Source organism: Apium graveolens, chromosome 9, assembly GCF_009905375.1.
Source record: "Apium graveolens cultivar Ventura chromosome 9, ASM990537v1, whole genome shotgun sequence".
NCBI lineage: Eukaryota > Viridiplantae > Streptophyta > Magnoliopsida > Apiales > Apiaceae > Apium > Apium graveolens.
Window position 1 is genome coordinate 246,855,699 of NC_133655.1, and position 24,145 is coordinate 246,879,843.

Sequence of the window (24,145 nt, forward strand, 5' to 3'; positions counted from 1 at the left end):
ACTAGCACTTGAGAAATTTGAACTGTTGTTGATGGCTCTCCTTCCCCTTCCCCTTTATTCTCCCCCTTTTTGTTATCATCAAGGGTAGGGGTCAAGCCTTGTGCATTTGCCAGCTGCATGAGTAGATTTGTTTGAGTTTGTTGATTCTGAAGAATGGTGACCATAGAGTCTTCAATGATCTGAACTCTGGTTTCCAATCTGGCCAGTCTCTTGTCAGCATCAGATTCTTTCCTCAGTCTCCCCAACAAATCTTACATAGTACCATAAGGTATGACTGAATCCAACTTCTCAGCATTATAGGATTTTAGATCAGCAATATCCTGCTTGAGCTCATCCACACTTAGATTCTGTTTGAAGTGTTGCAACTGCAGGAGATGTAGAGATTCCAGATGAGCTTGAAGAATTGCCTTGGTACCAGCATCTGTAGTCTCCTGAAGGGCCTTCTGAATTGTCATGACTTGTCTGACCAAAGTGACACCAAACTCTCCTGGTGTGGATGCTTTTGCCCATGCCCATTCAGGAAGATCTGGAACAGAACTTGGGCCTGCTACTCCCCCTAAGTTCATGCTCTCATCCAAAGAATCAGAGTCATCATCATTAGAATTTACTCCAAATTCTTCAGATGGCTCACCAGCTTGAGAAGGCATCTTGTTAACAGCAGCTTTGTCTCTGAGAAGAGATTCTGAAGTGTGTACAATGTTTAATGTCTGTTCTGCCTCCACATTGCCCTGAGCAGCCAATAATTGATAGGCTGAAACAGGATGAGTAAAAGTGTCAGTATCCAAGGAAATGTTATCAATTTCAGCTTTGTAATGTTGATGAAATTGTCTTTCCTTTTCTGCATCATCCACTTTCATTGACTCACTAGCAATGGCCGGATCCACCCTTATAGCTTCTGTACCTGCCTTTCTATCTTTTTCTCTATTTTCTTGCATCAGGGGCTCCCCCTGGCTCACACACACCCTCACACCCTCACCCTCACCTTCTAAGGTGGCACTCCCCTCACTCACTTTTGCCATGCTGGAAGAAATAGCATGCATATGGTGACTCTCAACCTCTCCTTTTGCCTGGGAGCAACCGAGCCTCTCACTCAAAAGATCACTCCCTTCCCTCAACCCTAAAAGTGATTGTACAGTAGCCATGTCCTCTACAGTTGGAATTGTTTCTGTTATGTGTGTAGAGATCATCAACGGATAGGGAGTATCCGTTAAAGTGGAAACTGATGGTATCAACGGATAACTGCTGTTAAGCTTATCCGTTGAAGAACAACCACTTGTCAACGGATGAGAGATATCCGTTGAAGAAGGAAAAGATGTAGATATAGAAAGTGACATAATTGTTGAATCTGTGTGAATTGATTTTAAGTGAGGTAACACAGATTCTTCAACTACATCTGAAAGAATTGGCTGATGATCCAACAAATCATCTAAAAGATGATGATCATCAAGTTTTGAGTGGGGCTCCTCCCTGAGTTTTAATGAGGGAGAATCAGGAATTGATGTGAATATCATATCCACATCCAGAGAGGGTGATGGAGAGTTTGATGATTGGTGTGTTTCTATTATGAGAGAATGGGGCCATGACTCCACATTTGCTGGAATCACATCAAGCTGAATTTGTGAAGGCACAGATAGAGGTGGATGTATCTGTGTTGTGTGTGCCCCTTGTGTGGAAACTAGGGTCTTGGCCTTCTTCTTCCTTGAAAAGGATTTAATTGGTGAATGTGTGGCTTCAGTTTCCCTCCCTCTTTTGGTCTGTGTCCCTGGTTGGGGACTATTTTCAATAGTTGCACCCTTTTGGGAAGATGCAACTAGGGATGTGTTAGACTCCTTTTGAACCACCACAGTCTTTTGAGAGACTGTGACTTGGCTGGCTTGGGTACCACTCACCTCTCCCACCTTATCCTGGGGGGTTTCTTGATGTTCACCCCTCCCCTCACCACTCACACCCTGTTCACTCCCTTCAGGGTTTATGGTAGTTGTTACAACTGTTGTCTTTTGAGAAACAACAGAGGTAGTTTTCTTTGAATTGAGTTTTGAAACTTTAGTTTTGGTGGCTTTGGTAGGAACCTGTTTGGGCAAAGACACAGATCCCATTGCCACACTTGAAGATAAAGAAACAATGGGGTTGGAGATAGTAGGAGTTATATAAGTGTTTACCTCACTTACCTGTGGTGCATTCATGATTGGCAAATATACCAATGGCACCTGGCTGTTGAGGTTCATTCTCAAAAGGTCTGCAAGGACCCTTTTCTCTTGTACCCAGCATTTGAGTTTATTATTCTCATTTGATATGACCAATCCTTCAGCAACATGGTTAGCCAATAACATAAAGAATCTAGCATAGTAGATGTTATGTGGTCTATTAGCTTTGTTACCTAATCTGGAACCTAATTCTAGCATGACACAGTTGCTAAAATTAAAGTACCTATCAGAAACTAGCATATAAAGCATATTAACAAGAGATGAAGTTATGACATCAAAATTGCTAATTTTCCCAGAGAAAACCTTAATAAAGGCATCTCCAAGAAAACTCCATTTTTTCCTAAGGCCTTTCCTTCTAATGCTACCTAAACTAGCAGAATCAAAAGCATAACCTATGGAATCTAACATAGCAGATACATCTTTATCAGTGTGTGGTGTTATGGCATTATTCTCAGGCAACTTAAAGCAAGACTGTATATCATCACAGTTAATGAAATAATCCTTACCTTTGAGAGAGAAGACAATAGTCATATCTGTGGAGTTGAACTCTACAGTTGTCCAAATCTCCTCAATCACCTCACAGTAGATGGTTGGGGCTTCCAACATTGCATAGCTTAGTTTGCAGTTTTTGATGAAGTCCATCATCTTGTGATAATCAGAATGGGCTTCATTCTTTTCAACCAAGGCTACGAAATTATTCTTTTCATAAACAAATCATGTTTGAGACATAATTTTGACTATTGGTGCCATTGTTGTGAGTAGAGGTTGTAGAGAAAAACTTGAGAATTTTGGGAGAGAAGGAGAATAAGAATTGCAAGAAAGCGTAAAGTGAAAATAAGAGTTCAATTGGGCTTTTATACTTTCTTGAATTAAAATGAAAATAAAATGATTAAATGATACTTTTAAATAAATTACAGCCCTTTAAGAGGAAAGAAAACTGTAGAAATTCTGAAAACTGCCTTTAACACAAATACATACAACAGTGTATATCTGTATCAACGGTTGAGTAAAAGAATCAACGGCTGTGACTCACTTATAGTAACTGATATGACACTTCAACGGATAAGGTAAATAGTTATCCGTTGATGATCAACACCATTTTATCCGTTGAAGGATAAAATTACCAGAAATGTATTTGTCTTTCAACGGATAATGAACATCCGTTGATAGAACAATTTTGGCTTTCAACGAATAGGGAATATATGTTGATAGGACAAGTCTTACTTAAAGCCAACTTTGTTCTTGCAGCAAATTCATTTCAGGCTTCAAGACAGATTATATAGAGAACATAAATTATGAATAATTAAGCATACCTAGCTCACTTACTAATCTTGTGAATGTTGATTCATCAAGTGGCTTGGTAAATATGTCTGCAATCTGCTTTTCACTTGGAAAAAAATGAAGTTCCACTGTACCTTTCATTACATGTTCCCTAATGAAATGGTACTTGATGTCAATGTGCTTGGTTCTTGAGTGCTGCACTGGATTTTCAGTAATGACAATGGCACTTGTGTTGTCACAGAATATTGGAATTTTGTCAACAGTCTAACCATAGTCAAATAGTTGATTCCTCATCCATAGTATCTGTGCACAGCAACTACCAGCAGCAATGTACTCAGCTTCAGCTGTTGATGTAGAAACAAAATTTTGCTTCTTGCTAAACCATGACACAAGCTTGTTCCCTAGAAATTGACAGGTGCCAGTTGTGCTTTTCCTGTCTATTTTACAGCCTGCATAATCTGCATCTGAGTAGCCAATTACATCAAAACCAGACTCTCTAGGGTACCAAATTCCTAGATTTGGAGTCCCTTTGAGATATTTGAAGATTCTTTTAATAGCCACTAAGTGAGATTCTTTAGGGTCAGCTTGAAATCTAGCACAGAGACATGTAGAAAACATTATATCAGGTCTACTAGCAGTTAAATATAAAAGTGAGCCAACCATGCCTCTATAACTTGAAATATCCACAGACTTTTCAGCCTTGTTTAATTCAAGCTTGGTGGCAGTGGCCATGGGAGTTTTTGCAGATGAACAATCCATTAAGTCAAACTTCTTTAAAAGATCATAAATATATTTAGTTTGACTAATGAAAATTCCATCACTAACTTGTTTAACTTGTAAACCAAGAAAATAAGTTAGCTCTCCCATCATGCTCATTTCATATTTACTTTGCATTAACTTAGCAAACTTTTTACAAAGCTTATCATCAGTAGATCCAAATATAATATCATCTACATAAATTTGAACAAGTATTTTAGAGCCATTAATATTTCTAAAGAAGAGAGTTTTGTCAACAGTACCTCTTGTGAAGTGATTATCTAGAAGGAATTTTGACAAAGTCTCATACCAGGCTCTAGGTGCTTGCTTTAGTCCATAGAGTGCTTTCAACAGATAATACACATAGTCTGGAAATTTTGGATCTTCAAATCCTAGAGGTTGGCTTACATAAACTTCTTCCTCCAATTCCCCATTTAGAAATGCACTCTTGACATCCATTTGATAGACTTTGAAATTGGCATGAGCTGCATAGGCTAGAAAGATTCTCATGGCCTCAAGGCTGGCAACTGGAGCAAATGTTTCATCAAAATCTATTCCTTCTTGTTGAGAATAGCCTTTAGCAACCAATCTGGCTTTATTCCTTATGACAATGCCATTTTCATCCATCTTGTTTCTGAATACCCATTTTGTGTCAATAAAACTCTTGTTCTTTGGCTTGGGTACCAGCTTCCATACTCCGTTCCTTTCAAATTGGTTTAGCTCCTCTTGCATTGCTAAAATCCAATCTGGATCCAATAGAGCTTCTTCCACTCTCTTAGGCTCCTCCTGTGATAGAAAGCTACTATACAGACATTCATCTTGAGTAGCCCTTCTAGTTTGCACTTTAGATGTAGCATCACCAATGATCAGTTCAAAAGGGTGATTCTTGGTCCATTTCCTTTGAGGTGGTAGATTAGCTCTAGATGAGGTTGCCTCAGTATTGTCATGATGTGAGATAGAATGTTGATTGGTTGAAACTCCCCCTGAGTTGCTGATCCTTTGAAAGGAATTGGGAGCTTTATCAACTGATGAAGTGAATTGATTATCCGTTGACAGACTGTGATCAACAGATGCTTCATTATGAACTTCAACGGATGATGCACTTTGTCTTTCAACGGATGCTGCATTGCTTCTTTCAACGGAAGCTGAATTATGACTTTCAACGGATGCAGCATTCTGTGCATTATCCAAAGGCAGATTCTGAATTCTTCTTGAGATGCCTTCTTCATCATTCTCATCTTCACTATCATCATAATATATCTCAATGTTGTCAAATTTGAGTCCTTCATGATGTCCCTCATCTGTTAGTCCATCAATCTTGTTATCATCAAACACAACATGCACAGATTCCATGACAATGTTGGTTCTTAGATTGTAGACCCTATATGATTTTCCAGCAGAATAACCAACAAATATTCCTTCATCAGCCTTTGCATCAAACTTTCCTTTGTGATCAGATTGATTCCTTAAGATGTAACATTTGCAACCAAAGACATGCAGAAAGTTTAAAGTTTGTTTTCTTCTCTTGAATAATTGATAGGGAGTCATGCCTTTTGCCTGATTGATTAGAGAAATATTCTGAGTGTAACATGCACAGTTAACAGCTTCAGCCCAAAAGTAAGTTGGGAGTTTTGACTCTTCAAGCATTGTCCTTGCAGCTTCAATTAGTGATCTGTTCTTCCTTTCCACCACACCATTTTGTTGTGGGGTCCTTGGAGCTGAGAACTCATGCATGATCCCATTTTCTTCACAGAACAACTTCATGGTTGAATTCTTGAACTCAGTTCCATTGTCACTCCTAATATTCCTTACTTTGAAATTAGGATGATTGTTGACTTGCTTGATATGATTGATAATGATTTCACTAGCTTCATCATTTGATCCAAGAAAATAGACCCATGAGAACTTAGAGAAATCATCAACAATCACTAGGCAATATCTTTTCCTTGAAATTGACAATACATTGACTGGTCCAAAAAGGTCCATGTGTAGCAGTTGTAATGGTTCATCAATTGCAGATTCAAGCTTCTTACTGAATGATACTTTCTTTTGCTTTCCTTTCTGACAAGCATCAGATAGTCCATCCCTTGTGAATTCAACTAGAGGCATTCCTCTAACTAAGTCCTTTTTGACTAGATCATTCATTGTCTTGAAATTCAAATGGGACAACTTCTTGTGCCATAGCCAACTTTCAACTGCACTTGCTTTGCTGAAAAGACAAGTAATGGATTCTGCATCTGTAGAGTTGAAGTCAGCTAAGTACACATTCCCTTTTCTAACTCCAGTTAGAACCACTTTATTGTCCTTTTTACTTGTGACAATACAGGCTTCAGAATTGAAGGAAACAGTATTCCCTCTATCACATAGTTGACTGATGCTCAATAAGTTATGTTTGAGACCATCAACCAATGCAACTTCATCAATGATGACATTTCCTTTTGAAATCAAGCCATATCCCATAGTGAATCCTTTGCTGTCATCTCCAAAGGTTATGCTAGGGCCAGCTCTCTCCTTAAACTCTGTGAGCAGGGTGAAATCTCCTGTCATGTGTCTTGAACAGCCACTGTCCAAGTACCATAGATTCCTTCTTTGTCCCTGCACACAACAAAATCAATCAAGTTGATCTTGGTACCCAAGTTTCCTTGGGTCCAGCCTTGTTAGTCTTTTTCCTAGACTTCATTCCTCCTGCATCTTTTGACTTAGGTAACTTTGGGTCAACCTTGATCTCAGATGTGGTTGGTTGAAGTGTAGGGTTAGTCACAGAATCATTTAGCACATTTGATTGATAAGGCATAGATTGTGCAAACATGTTATTCCACATAGGCATATTGTATGGCATGTGAGGCATACTAAATGCAGTAAAATAAGGATTAGTAATATATGGCATGTTTGCAAAATGTGCATGAGGAATCTGATGAGACATAACAGGCATAGCATGCAGAGGTGACATAGACATGTTAGGCATGGAGGGATTTGAAGGCATGGGAGCATTTTTAACAGATTTGCAATTATCATATAGGTGATTAACACTTTTACAATGCACACAGCTTTTTCTAGGAGCATACCTATCAGGTGTGTAATTGTTATATTTTTTAATCCCTACCTTCCCATTTCTTTTAGATTTTCTTTTAATTTCCTTCTTATCCTCAACCAACTTAAGCCTATTTTTCAGCTGATCCAAAGTCATGTGTCATATATTCACCTTACTGGCATCTTTGGATGTGCTAGCTCCTTCTTTGAAAAAGTTCTTGAGAGTAGAATCATTCTTCTTATTAAGTTTTTTATTTTTAAAATTACTTTCCTGTTTTAGTTGATGAGCCTTCAACGGATGCTCCTTTTCTTCCTTCAACGGATAACTTTCATCATCCGTTGATTCCACATCCGTTGACAATCCATCAATTAATTCTAACTCCTTTTTGTTTTTCTTCTAGGCATCCTCACAGAATGATTCAATTCCCTGAACCTTGGCAATTTGAACACTAACATCCCTAGATGTTTTCCAGGCTTAATTACCCCTTGCTCACTTTCTAACTGTTTAGAAAGAATTTCTACTTTCTTAACAGCTTCTTCTAGTTCACTCTCAACAGTCAAGCATTTAAGTTTAATCTTTTCAAGCTCAATTACCTGATTCTCTAACACAGCATTCCTATCACTTAAAAACACATTATTCTCTTTGATCCTAGTGTTTTCTTTAGCTAGTGATTTAAGGGAAACCCGCAAATGATATAATTCATTGGACATATCATTTATGGCTTCATTGTATTCATGTTTAGAAAGCTGAGAGAGATCAGTAGTAATTACCTGGTTGCTTGATGAACTAGTTTCATTTTCATCAAAATTAGCCATCAGGGCTAGGTTGACATATTCCACATCATCATCTTCATTGACCCCATCTGCTGCCCAATCATCTTGAGTGAGAAAAGCTATTTCCTTTTGTTTGAGCAAATCAAAATACTTCTTTTTGTAATCAACTTGCTCAAATTTCTTTTTATCAGAAGTTGGCTTCCTACCCTCACTTGCAAAGTGTCCACTAATGCCACAGTTGTAACATTTGAACTTTGATTTATCCACCATATTTCTGTTTGGCTTAGTGAATTTTGTGTTTTTCCTGAACTTCATCTTTGCAAACCTCCTGGACAGAAAGGCCAGATGTTCATCAATATCATCAGAGTCATCCTGACTGGAATTGTCTTCATCCTCAGCAACTTGCTCTTTACCCTTGCTTGATTCTGATTTGCTTGTGCCAATTTTGAGACTTGGCATTGTCTTTTCCTCATTCATGGCTTCAACTTTTTCACTGTCAGCTACAAGTGCAACCGATCCTCCTTTTCTCTTTCCCTTTTCCAACAGCTCATCTTGCTCCATCACAAGTTCATAAGTCTTCAAAATTCCATATAATCTTTCAAGTGTGAAGTCCTTATAATCTTGAGAATTTCTTAGAGAAACAGTCATAGGCTTCCATTCCTTTGGTAGAGACCTTAGAAATTTTAAATTGGAGTCCTTGACTTGGTACACTCTCCCATACAGCTTCAATCCATTCAACAGTTTCTGAAATCTGTTGAAGGTATCATTCAATGATTCTCCTTCTTCATAGTGAAAATATTCATACTGTTGAATGAAAAGCTGCATTTTGTTTTCTCTAACTTGCCCAGTACCTTCACAGATAAGCTGCACAGTATCCCAAATTTCCTTAGCAGTTTGGCTGTTGATGACATTGTCAAACATATCTTGATCCAGGCCATTAAACAGAATGTTCATGGCTTTCTTGTCCTTGTGGACCTCTTCAATATCTTCAACAGTCCATTCTGCCTTTGGTTTGGGAATAGACTGTCCAACAGCAACTATTGCAGTAGCAGTTGTTGCCACCTTGTGTGGGATGTGAGGACCATTATCAATGCAGTTGATGTAGCTTTCATCTTGAGAGAGAAGATGTAAGTGCATCTTCACCTTCCAGTGATGATAGTTATCTCTTTCCAGGATTGGAATCTTTACACCAATATCCTTCTTACTCATGATGTTAGTAGAATAAATCTTTAAACTCTTTGTATGTTAAGAGCTCGCTCTGATACCAATTATTATTACCAGTGGACTAACAATGAGATTTACAGAAGGGGGTTGAATGTAAATCTCAAAACTTTTTCAAGTTTTGAGCAGTTTCTAAGGCTAAGTGTTTTTGAGAACAAGTGTGTGAATTGCTTGAAGCTAATACAGACAGATATATATTCAAACCCAAATGTAAAGAACACAAAGAACTTAAAAACTTTTCTGGTGGATTTGTTGTTCCACCAGAGATGTCTTATTTCAGAAAATCTGTGATTCAAAGAATTAAATCACAGCTGCTTCCTAGTACAAACTAGATGATTTTCTCTCTGGATATTTCTAAACAGCTCTGGAAAATTCTTATCTAATTACTAGCTGCTACTTGGTTTATATATCACCAAGTTTACAAGTGAAGACAAAACTGTAAAATACAATTAAAAAGATTCTTCACATGTTTCTTCTTCATTTCTCTATCCAATGCAATCTAGGATAATCTGTGAATCTTTGAATACTCCCTGTTAGATATATTTGATAATGTCATGGCTAATATGTCTTATGTTTAGCTTTCAGATCTTGTGTGAACAGGATAGATCAGTACTTAATTGTTGATCAATACTTATACTGAAAGTCAGGACTTAAGGATATCAGTACTTATATTATCAGGAGATAATCATCAGAAGATAGATATCAGAACTTAAGTGCTGAAGGACGATCTGATAAGGACAGTAGCTGATTAAAGGAAAGAAGATAGAGATAAAACATAAGAAGAGATATGCATGAAGAAGGAATTCCGTGAAGAATGGAATACTTGGAATAGAAGATATCTGATTGATATATTTTAGGAAGCAGAATTATATTCCATATCAATTAGCGATTATCTTGTAACTGTGTAATATATAAACACAGGCATAGGGTTTACACTATAAGTGTTATCATTATCGAAGTTATTATTATATATAACCCTAGCAGCTCTCGTGATAATTTGTTCATCACTGAGAGGTAACAGTTCCATATTGTAACAAAGTTTATTGTTTCAATAAAGTTTGTTTTCTGTTACTCAAGTTCTTTAAGTTCGATTTGAGTGTACTATACACTGTATTCACCCCCTCTACAGTGTGTGTGTGACCTAACAATTGGTACCAGTGCCTATCTGTTATCTTACATATAGTTAAAGATCCAAACACAATCATGTCGGACATAGAAACTCCAACTAAGCCTACCACAACTGAGGAACCACCAAAGACACAAATTCAGAGTCGGTATGAGACCATCAGAGTCCCCATACTGAGACCATCTGAATATCCCATATGGAAGGTAAGGATGACCATGTTCCTGGAAGCAACAGATCCAGAATACCTGGATAGAATCAAGGAAGGTCCTCACAAACCAACCAAACTCGCTGTTGTAGTTGCAGGTGAAGCAGCAATGACCGTACCAAAGGAGAAGAGTGATTATACTGCTGAGGACATAGCATCAATTGCTAAGGATGCTAAGGTACGACACTTACTGCATAGTGCCATTGATAATGTAATGTCAAACAGGGTAATCAACTGCAAGACTGCTAAGGAGATATGGGATGCTCTGGAAACAAGATGTCAGGGAACTGACACAATTAAGAAGAACAGGAAGACAATACTCACTCAAGAGTATGAACACTTTGACTCAAAGACTAATGAGTCATTGAATGATTTATATGATAGATTTGTCAAACTTTTGAATGATTTATCATTGGTTGATAAAGAGTATGATCTTGAAGATTCAAACCTTAAGTTCCTGTTAGCTCTTCCTGAATGCTGGGATTTGAAGGCAACGACAATAAGAGACAACTACAATCTTGATGAAACAACTCTTGACGAAATCTATGGAATGCTCAAGACTCATGAGCTGGAGATGGAACAAAGAAGCAAGAGGAAAGGAGGAAAGTCAAGGACAGTTGCTCTTAAGTCTGAAGAAGAATTCCCCAAAACAGCTTCCTCAAAGAAAGACAAGGGTAAAGCTCTTTTCATAAAGTCTGATACTGAGTCATCAAGTTCTGAGAGTGATGATGACTCAGATTCTGAAAGCTTGCCTGAGACTGATGCTGATGAGGAGATGATGAAGCTGTGTGCTCTTATGGTGAAAGGAATCACAAAGATTGCATACAGGAAGTTCAGGAAGGGAAAGAAGTTTTCCAGGAAAAGCATAAGTTCTGATAAGAAGAATTTCAGAAGATCTGAAGGCAGAGGAGGAAAGTCTGACAGAGGAGATTACACCAATGTTAAATGCTATAACTGTGGTGAGAAAGGCCACATATCTCCTGACTGCAAGAAGGTAAAGGGTGACAGAGGCAAGGCTCTTGTCACAAAGCAGAAAAGCTGGACAGACACTTCAGACTCTGAAAGTGAGGAGAACTATGCATTGATGGCAAATGCTGATAAAGAAAGTGCTGAGAGCAGTTCTGAAGCTGCTGAAACAAAGGTACCTCAGACTACTTATGCTTTTCATACTGATGATATTAATGAGTTGAGAAGATATCTTAAAACCATGTTTGTTAGCTATAGAGATCAAACTTTAACATGTGAAAGATTAACTTCTGAAAATCTTGCATATAAGAAAAGAAATGATTTCTTAGAAAAAGAATTAGTCATATTCCATCAAACTCAGAAGGATAGAGATGATGCTTTTTATGTTAGGGATGAAGTGCTAAAAATGAATGAATCTCTAAAAACTGAGTTAGAAAAGGAAAGAGAAATAATCAGGATTTGGACTAACTCCGGCAGAACAACTCAAAATTTGCTAAGTAGTGAAAATTGGAAAGAGGGCTTAGGTTATGGAGAAAATAAGAATGATAAAGGAACTGAAGAAATTAAGCCTGTTGTTAAGCAAAAGCCAAAGTTAAAACCTGTTAAGTTTGTAACTGTAAAGTCTGATAATGAGAAATCAGAAGTTAAAGAGGAATTAACTTCTGACAAACTAAAATAGGAAAAGACAGCTGAAGTAAACATAGGCTTAATGACAAAGAAGCAGCTTAAGCATAAGCTGAAAGATGTCAAGAATGCAAACAAGGTAAAATCACCTAGGAAAAATAGGAATGGAAAGGAAGGTGTGAATAAAAGCAATGATTATAAACCTGTTCCTGATGCACCTAGGAAAACATGTCATAACTGTGGAAGTTCTAACCATCTGGCTTCTTTTTGCAGGAAAAATAAGAATATTAACTCCTTACCTTCGAAATCAGGAGTTAAGAGTCAGTCAGTTAGATACAAACCACAAAATCCTTGTTTTCATTGTGGTAGTTTATGGCATTCCATTTATACTTGTAAGGAATATCATAGTCTGTACTATGATTATTATCAAATAAAACCTTCTTTGAAGAAAGTTTCCATTGTTCCTTCTAGTATAAATTCTGATTCAAAGTCTGATAATGTAAATTCTGATAAGAAAAATGTTAACATAAACTCTGATGCTAAATCCGCTGCAAATATTAACAAACTTAATAAGACCAAAGGATCCAAGCAAGTCTGGGTCCTTAAAACTAATAATTAGTGGTCCTTATGATTGCAGGGCAACAGGAAGAATATTCTAGTTCTGGACAGTGGATGTTCAGGTCATATGACTGGAAATAAGGCCCTGCTATCAGACTTTGTGGAGAAAGCTGGCCCAAGTGTTTCTTATGGAGATGGCAACATTGGAAAAACATTGGGATATGGCAATATCAATCTTGGGAATGTCATCATTAAAGAAGTAGCTCTGGTCTCAGGACTTAAACACAACCTTCTGAGTATAAGTCAAATCTGTGACAGAGGTTATCATGTTGATTTCTTTGAAGAACACTGTGAAATTGTGAGTAAATCTAAAGGCAAAGTTGTTCTGAAAGGATATAGACGTGGTAACATTAATGAAGCTAAGCTTTCAACAAGTGCTGATGGCTCTGCAATCTGTCTGTTAAGTAGAGCATCAATTGAAGAAAGCTGGAATTGGCATAAGAAACTCTCTCATTTAAATTTTACCAATATAAATGAACTGGTCAAGAAAGATCTTGTGAGAGGATTGCCACACACAGTATTTGCTCCTGATGGTCTTTGTGATTCATGTCAGAAAGCCAAACAAAGAAAATCCTCTTTCAAGAGCAAGACTGAATCATCAATTCTTGAGCCTTATCATCTTATACATGTTGATCTATTTGGTCCAGTAAATGTCATGTCTATTGCAAAGAAGAAGTATGCGTTGGTCATAGTGGATGAGTTCACCAGATACACATGGGTGTATTTCTTGCACACAAAAAGTGAAACTGCATCTATCTTGATTGATCATGTCAAACAGCTGGATAAAATGGTCAAAAATTCTGTGAAAATTCTAAGGAGTGATAATGGCACTGAGTTCAAGAATCTGATAATGGAAGAGTTCTGTAAAAGCCATGGAATAAAGCAAGAATTTTCTGCTCCTGGAACTCCACGGCAAAATGGAGTTGTTGAAAGGAAGAATAGAACTCTCATTGAAGCTGCACGTACAATGCTTGAAGAAGCAAAGCTTCCAACCTATTTCTGGGCTGAAGCTGTGCAGACTGCTTGTTTTACTCAAAATGCAACACTCATTAACAAGCATGGAAAAACACCATATGAGATGGTGAAGAAAAAGAAGCCAAATCTGAAATATTTTCATGTATTTGGATGCAAGTGTTTTGTTCTCAAGACTCATCCTGAACAGCTATCAAAGTTTGATCTAAAAGCTGATGAAGGAATCTTTGTTGGATATCCACTTTCCATAAAAGCCTTCAGAGTCTATAATTTGAGAACAAAAGTGGTCATGGAATCTATCAATATCTCTTTTGATGACAAGAAGATCACTGGTCTTAAAGATTTCGTTGATCATGATCAGCTGAGATTTGAAAATGAAGACTCATATTCTGATACTGAAAAACCTGACAGTCTAAGTCCTGATACTACAAACTCTGACGGATTAAACTCTGATGTTATTGAAACTGTGGTGACTACGTTAAAGGAAGATGCACCTATGTAGGGGGAGCATACTCAAGATTCTACCACATCTCAAGAAACATCAGAACATGCATCTGGCTCTTCAAGTTCTGATTCGTCAAGTTCTGATAAGCCAAGTTCTGATAGTGCTGAAAATCTAAATACTGAAGAATCCAACACAGAGAGCATAGTTTCAGGGGGAGCATCAGAAAATGAAAATGAAGATAGCATGGATCATGGGGGAGCATCAAGTTCTAGAGAAAACATTCCATCTGCAAGGAAGTGGACAAAATCACATACACCTGATTTGGTAATTGGAAATCCTGATCCATGTGTCAGAACTAGAACAGGTACTTCAAATGAGTGTCTATACAATTCTTTTCTCTCTCAGACTGAGCCAAAGAAAGTAGAAGAAGCTCTTCAAGATGCTGATTGGGTGCAAGCAATGCAGGAAGAGTTGAATGAATTTGAAAGAAACAAAGTCTGGACCCTAGTGCCAAGACCAAAGAATAGATCTGTTGTTGGTACAAAGTGGGTATTCAGAAACAAAACTGATAGTGATGGCATAATTATAAGAAATAAGGCAAGGCTGGTTGCAAAAGGATATTCTCAACAGGAGGGAATTGATTATGATGAAATATTTGCACCAGTTGCTAGGTTAGAAGCCATAAGGATATTTTTGGCTTATGCTGCTCACAAAAAGTTTACTGTCTTTCAAATGGATGTGAAAAGTGCTTTTCTCAATGGAGAATTGGAGGAAGAGGTATATGTTGAACAACCTCCAGGTTTTGTAGATACCAAACATTCAGATTATGTCTATAGGCTTGATAAAACACTTTATGGACTTAAGCAAGCTCCTAGAGCATGGTATGAGAGTTTAGCTCAGTTTCTTCTGGAAAGTGGATTCAACAGAGGGACAATAGACAAAACACTGTTCTACCTCAACCATGGAAAGGACTTACTTTTGGTCCAGATTTATGTTGATGATATCATTTTTGGATCTACAAATGACAAACTTTGCAAGAAGTTTGCCAAACTAATGCAGTCAAGATATCAGATGAGTATGATGGGGGAACTTAGCTATTTTCTGGGCCTTCAAGTCAAGCAGAATGAGGAAGGCACTTTTATTTGTCAAACCAAGTACACCAGAAACTTGCTAAAGAAATTTGGAATGCAAGATTGTTCAAGTGCATCCACTCCAATGGCCACTGCAACAAAACTGGATAAGGATACCGGTAAATTAGTAGATATTACTGACTACAGAGGTATGATTGGCTCTCTACTCTATCTAACTGCTATTAGACCTGATATCATGTATGCTACCTGTCTTTGTGCAAGATTTCAGGCAGATCCAAGAGAACCTCACTTAACAGCTGTAAAAAGAATCTTTAAGTATCTTAAAGGAACAGCTGCTCTGGGATTATGGTATCCTAGAGAATCAGATTTTAAACTAATAGGTTACTCAGATGCAGATTTTGCAGGTTGCAAAATTGACAGTAAAAGCACAAGTGGAAGCTGCCAATTTCTTGGAGGCAGATTGGTTTCTTGGTACAGCAAGAAACAAAAGTCAATTTCCACATCAACTGCAGAAGCAGAGTATATTGCTGCAGGAAGTTGTTGTGCACAGATTCTTTGGATGAAGAATCAATTACTGGATTATGGGTTAACATATTTCAAAATCCCTATTTACTGTGATAATCAAAGTGCTATTGCTATGACAGGTAATCCAGTTCAACACTCAATGACAAAGCACATCAGCATCAGGTACCACTTCATCAGGGAACATGTGGATGAAGGTACAGTGGAATTGCATTTTGTTCCCACAGATCAACAGTTGGCAGATATCTTCACAAAACCATTATGTGAAGCTACTTTTACAAGATTGGTAAATGAACTTGGAATGGTTTCAGGTTCTTTCTTTAAATCTGCTTAGACTTGTTCTGTGTTATCAGACTTTATGCTCAGTATTTACAGAATTAATATCATTGTGTATTCTGTGCTAAATTGATAAATGTCTTTAAGTACTGACTGTTGTCTGATATATGTTTCTAAACTCTGATAAGTGATATGTTTGTTTTAGTACCTATTCAATCCTATGAGGATAATTGTGCTAGATACTGACCTAGTAGTCTTCAATAAATAAATGACTCCATGGAAGAAGTAATTATTTCAATGGAAATCTTATGACACTAGCAAATTCTGATAATTGAGCTTAGTTAAGTTTACTTTGTATATCTTATTACTAAGTCACAAATTAGAATAATGCTACTCATCTGTTAAGTTCTGATACTAGTAAAACTGCTGAGTGCACTAAGTGCTGATAGACCTCTCTTATCAAAAGAAAAAGCAAAAAGATTAAAGAATAAAATCAGGTACTCCTTTGAGATCTAGAGTAAAATTGTGGAAAGGACGACCCAAGTGCATTGCTGGTATTAAGTAAATATGCATTAGAAAAGCAAAATATTTTCTTGGTGACTTTTCACACTCTATGATTACTGGAGAAATACTCTGATAATAGCATAAATTCTAATAAACAGTCGTGACTCACTTATACTGAGAAGCCACTGTAAAATAGAATTTCAAAAGATGCATAAAATGAGCACAAAACAGTTGAGGTGGACTCAAGCATGAACTCATTCATCAGTAGGTTTCAGGACAATGACAGATCTTTAGCAAAATTTTAGTTTTGCCTTATTTCTAAGATATACTGAAGTGAATCAGACTTTACTCTTTGTCTGTTATTTAGCTTAATGCACACACTAATCACTCCATCTGAATGATGAAAATTTCTGTGGTGGTCTATGTTATTTTAGATAAACAGTCATTGTGTCATTTTTGCACAAATTCTGAGGACAAGTTCTCAGTTACACATTCTGATGATTAAGTTCTGACGTCCATAACTCAGAACTTGTATGAGTATTTACTAAGATGGGCATTCCTTTTTCGAGTTAAGAAATTATGTTTTGATGACTGTTAAGTTCTGGTATAGGTCTAAGTTCTGATTTCTCAGTCTAATCCTTTACTTGGCTTATCTGTGAATAAAATTTGATAACAGTCTCAGTTCGAACTCGAATATGTTGAAGTGGAAGGTTAATAGTCACTATGATTAGGATTAATGGTATTTGTACTTGTACAGTCCATTGTTTCTTGTGTCTTGTGCAGTCTAGACCATGCTTCCTCTTTCCAATGACTGTTATTCTTTTTCAAAGTCTAGGGAGACGAGGTAGAATTAATTCTACCTGTCAGCATTAAATATCTTTGCGTCTCTTGGCATTCTTTTGCCTATATAAACAACCACTTCACATCAGTCTTTCCATCACATTCTTCTCACACACTTATCCTCCTTCTTCTGTCAAAAACACAATGGTTCGATACAACATGTTTTTGAACACACAAACCTTCACAATGGAGCTCAGTTGTGCCGACTGGCAGCAGGAGTGGCATGTAACAGCCATTCCTGAGGAGATCTGGGATTCTGTCCCACAGGAGGTGCTAACTCACCTCCTATTCTTCTATATGGACTACCATCGCCATTTGGAGCGATTGGAGGAGGAAAGGCGGGAAGCTATCCATCAGCAAGAGCGAATCATACGACTCGCCATCTTGTTCGTCGAAGATAGGAAGAGGAAGATGATTTAATCTCATCTTCTTCCTGTTCTTCTTCATCCTCAGCTTTGTCAGGCTTCTTAGCTAGGACTAAAGCTGTTGACGTTAGGATTAGGAGCTTAGGGAAAATCTTGTATAAGTACTGATGTAATTTTCATTTCATCAACGTATTGTCTTGATATATCAATGAAAGTTGTTTTTACTTCAAGATTTTGTCTCTAAGTTATTTTATCTTGTGTTATTAAATCTTGCTTGATATTCTGATGACCATTTAAATTTTGTCTTTATTTAAGTTCTGATTCTTTGTCAACACTTATTCATCGAAATTATCTCGGTCATTTTTAACATGATTCATTTTCAGAATATTAATGTTGCAGTGAAAAATAATTCAATCAGTGCTAACGGTTTAAATTTTGAATTAAAACTGTGTCTCTTGATAAATGGAACGGTTTTTCCTTGAAACAAGGCAACTGGGTAAGTAATCATTCCTGTTTTCTCGAGCCCAGTAACTATCCGTTATTACTGCATGTCTGACAGGTGTCCAACAGTAATATTTTTTTTGTATAAGTACAGCAGAGAGAAGATTTCTGTAATCTTTTTAATTTCTTCATCTTTTATCTCTCTTCTTACTTTTACTCTCCTTCACTTTACTTTTTCCGTTGTTTTCATACAGATATTATCTCAAACACCTAACAGGCATACTTGAATTTCAACATTTTTTTTTCACATGGCACCAAAGGATTTAATCATTGATGGAGCAAAGTTTGTTCCAAACAACTATTCTGCAATTCTTGATCATGCTGAAGCTCCATCTGAATTGCACTTTGTGCAAGATCTTCTTGCACATAGTGAGGTTGGGTACGCCTTGACTCAGCCTGAATTATTTCCAAGTCAACAAGTTCTACGGTTCTGGAGGACTGGAGTTTTTGATGATGGTGGTAAACGAGGAACTCCCAGTATTATCTTTCAAGTGGGTGATTCATCCTATGTAGTCACTCCTGGTACAGTACGAAGAGCATTACATCTTCCAGAAGATTGTACCTTCTCTATACCAGAGGAATCAGAACTTAGGGTTAATGACTGAATTGGGATATGAAAAGAGTCTGACGAAACTTGGATAGTTGAAACGGGCTAATATCAGAAGAGAATGGAGTTTCTTCTTCGATTGCATCACCAAGGCTTTTGGCAACAAGTGTTCAAATTTTGATGCCATCCCAATTCTGAGTCAGCACATCGGGTATGCTATTATCCATCAAACTCATTTTGATTTTGCAACTGGGATAATTGGTTTTATTGGGGATAGGATGACAGAGGATCGAGATGTTGTTTATTTTGCTAGATTCTGTCAACTTATTTACATGTATTGTACTGCTGAACCCCAGTTAGTCAGCACTCAAACCCCACCTTTTAAGGTTGCAAAAAGGTACTTTAACGACCTGATAAATGCTGACACAAAGAAATCAATGGTGAGACAATTACAAATTCCTCAGTCTGTGAAACAGATTCTGGTAAATGTTGATCCTGCTACTTACAAATCTGTTTACTCAAATGTTCAACCAACTCACCATAACCAAAATCCATCAACCTCAGTACCTACCTCTCATTCTACTCAACCTACCCTCAGAACTTATCTCCAATCCTATCTCTCCACTTCACAGACTGCTCAACCTTCTTCTTCAGCACCTACTGTGAAGCCTTCATCCTCTAAGCCAAAGAGAACAAAGACTGTTCCTCACACATCTCAAAAGAGGAGGAGAATTACTTTGAGAGATGAATCAGATTCTGAGGATCAGATTCCTTCTTCAGAACCTGTGGACAATGAAGCTGAGAAGGCAACTTCTCAGAAAGATTCTGCATTTGGGGGTTCTAGGCTTCTCAAGAGGCTTAGACGTATGACGGTTCCTGAAACTCCCAAGGAATCCAAATCAACAAGGAAGTACAAGAAACAGAGGGCACAAAGGCCAGTTTCAGATGATGAGGAGGAAGCAGCTAAGGAAGGGGATCAGGAATCTCTGATCTCACAAGACAAGGAATTTGCTCCAGTCACTTCTTCTCCATCAACTCCATCTCAGGAACCTGTATCTGACAAGGCTAATTCACCTTCTGTGTCTCTTGTTGATCCAGGCACAAGTGCTAAAATTGATATTCAGAACCTGGTTGTGCCTGAAATACTTTTCTTAGAAGCTCCAACAACAAATAATCCTTCCACAACACCTGTTACTGATGATCTTCAAACTCCTGAGTTATCACTAACACCTTCTCTGCATCAAGATGCTGATGATCAGATTTTAGGTGAGCATCAGGATATGGCTGTTGATCAGAACTTAATATCAGATCAGCAATTAGAGGATGCTGAAGCCTCCATTGCTACTCACACTGTTGTCTTATCAGAAGATACTGATTCTCTAAGTTCTGATGCTGCAAATGTTGGAGATACTGGTGAGGCTGCTACAACTGTAGATGCTGATGAAGCAGGTCCTTCAGGACATACTCCTCCACTGACTCTTCCAAAGTCTGAACTGGTAAAGGACTTTGTTATCGGGGATGCACCAGTACCTTGGAGTGAAACTCCTGCAGGTCAGGAGTGGACTAAGGAATGGAACTTAGTTTCCTGTGTTCCAAATGCTTTACATCTTGCTGAGCACTTGACTAAAGCTGATGAAATGTTACATTCTGATGATTTTAAAACCCAGCTTAGAGTCACTGCATTGAGTACTAAACATTTACAAGGTCTTCATTCTAACACTCATGCAGAGCTACACAAGATTCAGGAGAACTTTATCAAACAGGAACAAGTTTGGAAAATTGATAAGAAAAAGTTCTTCCAACCTACCATTGACAGGGTTGCTTATATTGAGAAAACTCAAGAGAAGCAACAAGCTCAGATTGATCAAATTCTGACAAATCAAGCTTCTCAGCAATCGCAACTTACTGAAATCCAGACCTCAGTGGAACTACTTATCTCTCTTTTATTACCTGCTGATGCCAAAAAGGGGGAGAAGGTAATTAAGTCCAAATGCAAAACCAACAAGACACTGCAAGGAAAGGATGATGGAAAAGATGACCAAAGAAACTCTGGAATGGGTAGTGGTCATAGTCAAGGTAGAAGGTTTACATCAAGACAAGATAGTCACAGAAGAAGTTCTGATACTGGGAAAAGAATAAGTTCTGCTGCTGGTAAAAGGATAAGTTCTGATGAACTTCTAGATCTTGATGAGGAAATGTCAAGATAGTTTTTTCTTCAAGAAAATCCAGGGATGGACTTGGAAAGTTTAAAGAAAGAAGAAGCCAGACTTAAATCAGAGAAAGTCACATCTAAATCTGAAGCTTCTGGTAAAAAGTTACTTCCAAAACCTAAAAGCATTGTGATCAAAGAAAGGATACATACTGAAGGAACTTTGGCTAGATCACAACCACAGATAGATCCAAGATCCAAGGGTAAAGAAAAGGTTGGTGAACCTATCAAGCCTTATGTACCTCCTGAGGAAGAAGAAATTACTGATAGAAAAGACGATCTTGCTCTGACTTCAAGAAAAGTTCTTAAAACAACCTCTGACATGGCTCAAGTTGTTCAGAGTCAAGAAATTGTAAGTTCTGATATTCAGAAGAAGCAAGTAACCTCTGACAGTGCTCAAGTTAACTTGATATCAAAAAATAGATCTAAAACACTCCTACCAGGATTCACTAAAGCAAAACAGACTCAATCTTTGAAGACTACTCCAAGTGGTTTTGAAGCAAGAGTAGTTACTGGAAAGGAAGCTAGAGATAAAACTGGATTGGGAAGTGCTGATGAAAGAAGAGTACACAACACTACCGATGATCCAACTTCCTTGAGTGAACCATGTATTGGAGCAACTCCTGAGAGATTGAATCAATTAGAATCTGTACAGATGGTTTACCATACCTACTTGAAAGAATACATCATGTTGTATTTCATGACAGATGGTAGGGTTTATCATATAAGACAAAATGCCATTCCTTTGAAGTATTTTGAAGAATTGGACCATGTACTTTTCTTACTTCAAGTGGATGACAGAATAACAGAGACTGCTGCAAACTACTTAAAAGAACAGATTCAGAGACAGAAAAGGCTTTATTCTGTTAAGTCTGACAGCAGATATGTTCCAAAGTACAGAGATCACAATGGGGATATTGTTGATATGAAGCCTAATACTGCACAGATCAGAACGTATCTTGGTATTAAGGGACTTGAATTCAATCTTGAATCTGGCAAAGCTTATGTCATAAGACTAGACCAGGAGTTAAGGAAATCAAAGATTAATGATCTCAGAGCTACAATCTTTCAAACTGGTGAAGATACTGCAGAGCTTAAAGGTGTTAAAAGGAGAATGATTGATGAACTAAGATATGCTGAGAAATGTTTATTGAAGAACTATCTCAGAACAACTCCTGACATCAGAGAGATCAGAAGTTGATGAAGCCAAGTCGAAGATCTACAACTGCTTAAATTCTGTTATTTATGCAGATTGAAGTTGTTATCAGAAGTTGAAATTGGTAAAACTTTAAGGACTGTAAGTTGTAGTTATCTAGTCTATTTCCCATGCATTTGTACTTAATGTTTTTGACATCATCAAATATCTGTTTAACTTGTATATTTTGTTAATTTACAAGTTGGGGGAGATTGTTAGATATATTTGATAATGTCATGGCTAATATGTCTTATGTTTAGCTTTCAGATCTTGTGTGAACAGGATAGATCAGTACTTAACTGTTGATCAGTACTTATACTGAAAGTCAGGGCTTAAGGATATCAGTACTTATATTATCAGGAGATAATCATCAGAAGATAGATATCAGAACTTAAGTGCTGAAGGACGATCAGATAAGGACAGTAGCTGATTAAAGGAAAGAAGATAGAGATAAAACATAAGAAGAGATATGCATGAAGAAGGAATTCCGTGAAGAATGGAATACTTGGAATAGAAGATATCTGATTGATATATTTTAGGAAGCAGAATTATATTCCATATCAATTAGCGATTATCTTGTAACTGTGTAATATATAAACACAGGCATAGGGTTTACACTATAAGTGTTATCATTATCGAAGTTATTATTATATATAACCCTAGCAGCTCTCGTGATATTTTGTTCATCACTGAGAGGTAACAGTTCTATATTATAACAGAGTTTATTGTTTCAATAAAGTTTGTTTTCTGTTACTCAAGTTCTTTAAGTTCGATTTGAGTGTACTATACACTGTATTCACCCCCTCTACAGTGTGTGTGTGACCTAACACTCCCTTATTTGCATCAGAATGGAAATGCTGCATTTTCTTGATTCCTCCTAGAGGCTTCCACATTCCAGTTTGTCTCTGTCAACCCATGTGCCTCTGTCAGCTTGTGAATTGTCACTATCAAATGCTAATGAACTAAGCATCCGTTGAAGCTTTCATCCGTTGACGCCTTATCCGTTGAGGCTTTATCCGTTGAAGCTTTATCCGTTGATGCATTATCAGTTGAAGTCTTTATCCGTTGAAGCACTTATCTGTTGATGGATATTATCCGTTGAAGCATTAGAGACATCCGTTGAAGCTTTGTTTCTTATCCGTTGAAGGTCTTCAATATCCGTTGATACTTCTTCACTTATACAAAATTACAAGGCATGAAATATTTACAATTAGCCCTCCTATTTGCATATCCATTAGTAGTCAACATGACTGATAATTTCCTACAACATCTAAGAATTACAACTTGAATCTAGAGAATGAAATGTGCTACAATACTAAACTTATTGCTAAGTAAAGCTACTCCTTCAACGGATAACCAAGATGGTCTTATCCGTTGAGGATACAACCATTAGATTTCTACTTAAGTGTTTTGTTTAACTTATCATCAAACTAATACACATATTCCTAACAAATTGCAATATTCCGAGCATTTTCCATGTTTTGACTTTTTCGATCCGGCGTACGATTTTCCCCGTGTGGGTCCCGGCGCAATATTTTCGATACAAAATTCGTTTTGATAAATCGATAAAACCCGTATTTTCGAGAAGCGGAATCTTTTTATTAAACTATTATAATTATCATCTCGTAATACGTGTAACCAAAGTGATGAGACCAAGATCGCAATACAAAATATAGAGATTTGGATAATTATCCCAAAACCGGTACCGTTTTAGATCTGTTTTATCAAATAAACGTACTATTTTATATCCGGTATGATCCAACGAGGTACCAATATTCCGTAATTATAAATAGTCCTTACCGTATTTTATTTTGTACAGAAAATCATTTGTAGTCATTAAATTATATAATTTTCAGAGAAAAACAGTATATTC